At 52.2% G+C, this 3,811-nt stretch overlaps 1 protein-coding gene and 1 pseudogene across 9 annotated transcripts in view; one reads left to right on the top strand and one right to left on the bottom strand.

Moving 5' to 3' along the window:
- The window catches only part of ARHGAP12 (Rho GTPase activating protein 12), a 199,358-nt gene that overhangs the window by 109,314 nt on the left and 86,233 nt on the right, over positions 1-3,811 (top strand). The window lies entirely within an intron of this gene.
- LOC102755988 lies at positions 1,007-2,222 on the bottom strand (annotated as a pseudogene).

The following is a 3,811-nucleotide window of genomic DNA, read 5'->3' as shown; positions in this document are numbered from 1 at the left end:
GCGGGAGGTGACTGGGCAGGTGATCAGGATGGCGCCGCCCCCATCACCCCGCCGCTGCTGCCACTGCTGGCCTCCCTCTATGGGAGGCGATAGGGCAAACCTATCAGGGGACGGCGCTGCCCCCATCACCCCACTGTTGCTGCCGCCGCCGCCACCGGCCTCTTTCTGCGGGAGCTGATCAGACGGCCAATCGGGATGGCACCAGCCCGCGCGGCCTGCCCCCCACCCCCCCTGCTATCGTCCCTCTGCCGCCACTGGTCCCTGCCGTGCCCTTCACCCCCATCGCTGTCCCCTCCCTCTGCCCACTGGCAGACGCCTTGTTTGGCCTGGTGCTGCCTACTTGCTGGCCCCGCCCCCCGCTGACTGGTCGTTCAGCCTTTTGGTCGATTTGCATGTTACGCTTTTATTATATAGGACTAGAGGCCCGGTGCACAAAAATTTGTACACTCGGGTGGGTCCCTCAGTCCGGCCTGTGCCCTTTCGCAATCTGGGGCCCCTTGGGGGCCCCTTCCCCTTGCTGCTGGCACCAGTTTTCCTCCGGCACCCGGAACCCAGGCCTTTGCTCTTCACCGGGAGGGGCCCGCGCGGTGGGCATTCTTTTAAAAATACTTCTGGATGTTTTGTAAATAACCCTGTAGGAATCTACTTTCTGAAACATGCTGGTTGTTAAGGGCTGATTTGGGTAATCAACAAAATGTATGTTAAAATCCTAATCCCCAGTACCTCAGAAGGTACCTGTATATGGAGATAAGACATTTAAAGAGGGGATTACATTAAATTGAGGCAGTTCCAGTGTGACTCTTAGCCCATCTCACTGAAGTCCTTATAAGAATGTTGGGGTCCAGCCCCAGCAGGTCCAGAGGTTCCCAAAGGTGTGGATGGAGTTGGCGAAGAAGGAATGACACAGAGGCAGCGTTCAGGTGATCATCATAGCCAGGTTCTCTTTTTATTGTCCTGTTACATCTATATTTATACTATTGGATCCTATAAGCATGCCTCTATAAGCTTTTTTTTGCCGAGGAGAGCATGGGGTCCGTTTATTGGGGGGTGGGGTGGGTCAGTCAAAGGGGGAGCTGGCTAGGGGGGCGTAGGGCAGCAGCTTGTCTGGTCCCCGAGAAACCCAACTTGAGTCCATAGCCTTGACCACTTTGAAGCCAAAGTCTTTCTCCACCTTTATCTGCATGGGGGCCAGATCTGGAGTCAGTGGGACTCCCGCCCCGCACCCTTCCCGTGGCACTCGCCACCTCTTCCAACCGCTGGGCCCCTCACCAGGGGCCGGGCTGCTGGCTTCTGCAGGCGCTGTTGTCCTCCTGGGCAGGGACAGCCCCTCTTTATCCAGAGGCTTGTTCTCAGCGTTGCCTGGGGTGGGGGCATCTGTGCCCTGGCTGCCCTCGTCCTCCAGTAAGATGGTGAACTGGCTGGCCCAGTAGTCGTCGCCGTAGGAGTCCAGCACCCTCTTGAGGAACATCTGCTTCTGCTGGAGTCTCCGTGTTATCCTCTGTATCTGATGGTGCCTGTTCAGGCCCCGCTCGTTCACCTGCTCGATATCCCTGCAGCGCCGACCCAGTACCTGGTACTTCCTGTGATTGAGTTCCCCTTGGCACCGGAACTCCACTTTGGTCTCAAGCTCGCTCTCCAGGATGTGACCACCTGCAGCGCCAGTTCCCAGCCGGGAGGTGCTGAGAACTCCTTAAAGCCCACAGCTGCCATGGACTCCTCTCTCTGCCCCAGCTCCATTTCTCCCTGGCTCCCGCCAGAACTTCCAACCTTGCAAGCCTCTAGTTTAAAGTGGCTTGCAAAACTACATGCCCATCAGATTTCACAGCAGGGCACACAGGCCCTGGATGCTAAGCCTCCTGGGAGTTGTAGTTCTCTATTTCCCGCTCGCTTTCCTTGCCCCACCCCCACCCAAGTTCCTGCTAAAAGGCCCTGCTTGCTGGTCTAACGCCGCTGGCCAGGCGTCTGAGTCACCTCCATCTTTATTCCTGTCCTGACACCGCACAGGAGACTCTCCGCTTGGGAGGCCCCTGGGTCTCCTTCTGGGGCTGGGGATGCGCCACTGCCCGGGCACCAGATCGTGTGCCCCGATGGTGACACAGCCCCGGCCACTGGGTCTCCTTCTGGGGCCTGGCTGCATCGCCCCGGGACCGGATTGCGTCTCCAGGCAGGGATGCAATCTGGCCTCTGGTCCCGCCTCTGGGTGTTCTCCGATCACGGGTCATCGGTGATCTGAGAAGCCCAGTGGGGCAGGGAAGAGGCGGACATCCCCTCTTCCCTACCCCACCCGGCTTCTCTGATTTCTGGCCCAGGGCTGGCAAAGGCAGTCCAGTTCTCCGGCTCTTGTCTGCCACCTGGGTTCTAACACTGGCAGGTGGCTTCTTCCATCCTTCCCCTTTTGCCTCCCATCATTGTGCCTATGTATGCAAATTAACCGCCATCTTTCTTGGCAGTTAACCGCCATTTTTCTTGGCAGTTAATTTGCATATCACCCTGATTAGCCAATGGGAAGCGTATCGGAGGTACGGTTAATTACCATGTTTGTCTATTGTTAGATCGGATTGCTCTTTCTGATGGAGTCAGATAGTTTTCTTAGAGTTCTTATATATCATTTTTATGCTTAAATTTCTTCTTCCCTCTGTATCTTTTCTAGATTTCTCTCTTTGATACCACTAATCCTTTCCTCCATCTGCTTTGCTCTATTTCCTATGCTTGCTTGTTCATTCTTGATCTCTTATCGAGTTCTTCATCTCCAGAATTTGGTTGCTTCTTTTTTAAAGTTTCAGTCTTTTTAGTATGGTGTTAATTTCCTATGCTTATATGTTTTTTGAGTGCATTAAATTGCCTGTTTGTATTTTCTCACATTTTGCATTTTCATAACTGCAGTCTTGAATTTGCTGTCATTTATATCACATATTTTTATGTCTTTAAGTTTGTTTTCTGGAGATTTTTCATTCTCTTTGTGAGCTGCCTTGCTACCTTGTTTATTTGTGGTATTTGATAGATTTTTTTTCTCTGTCCAGGCATCTATGTATATGAGTGGCATTTCTCTAGCAGATTAATGCAAAGGGGTCTTTCTCTTATTTTCTAATAGGTGGTGCTAAATCACAAGTTTTGTGTGTTTTTTCAGTCCTCATCTGAGGATATTTTTCCATTGATTTTTTAAGAGAATGTAAAAGAAGGAGGGAGAGACAGAGAGAAATATTGATGTGAGAGAAGCACATCAATTGGTTGCCTTCTGTATGCACCTTGACCAGAGCTGGGGAGGAGCCTATAACCTAGGTATGTGCCCTTGACCAGAATTGAACCCGGGATCTTTTAGTCCACAGTCTGACACTATCCACTGAGCCAAACTGGCTAGGGCACAAGTTGTTGATACATATATATATCTGTGAGATCCCGTGTTGTTCTCTGTAGCCAGACACTTTCCTCACTGTAGCTGTGATGTCTGGTGGTGGGGCGGGCTGGGGAGCTGGCCAGCTCTTTCGCTGTTTTGCCCTCCTAGTAATGGTGACCTTAATCTCCATGGGTCCCCCCCTGTGCCCTGACCCCCAAATTGATTACAGAGTGTCCCCTTTGTTCAGGGAAAAAAATGATTTTGTATACCAGTTCTCGTGTTTGCAGATATTGTGCCCCATAACCCAACACCAAGGGTGAAGGGAGGCTGCCTCTGGGAGGCTACGGGTGATGGCAGGGCTTTGTAGCTTTGTTTCTCTACCTGTAATGCCCACCACCTAAAAACTGTGCCTGAGCTCAGTGCTGTGTCCTTGTCAAGGTCTCTGCTCAGCGGAAGCTCATACTATTTGCTTGTCGG

The sequence above is a fragment of the Myotis davidii genome, unplaced genomic scaffold, assembly GCF_000327345.1.
Source record: "Myotis davidii unplaced genomic scaffold, ASM32734v1 scaffold909, whole genome shotgun sequence".
Classification (NCBI taxonomy): Eukaryota; Metazoa; Chordata; class Mammalia; order Chiroptera; family Vespertilionidae; genus Myotis; species Myotis davidii.
The sequence above is the reverse complement of the archived record's forward strand: the minus strand, read 5'-3'. Positions and strand labels throughout refer to the sequence as shown.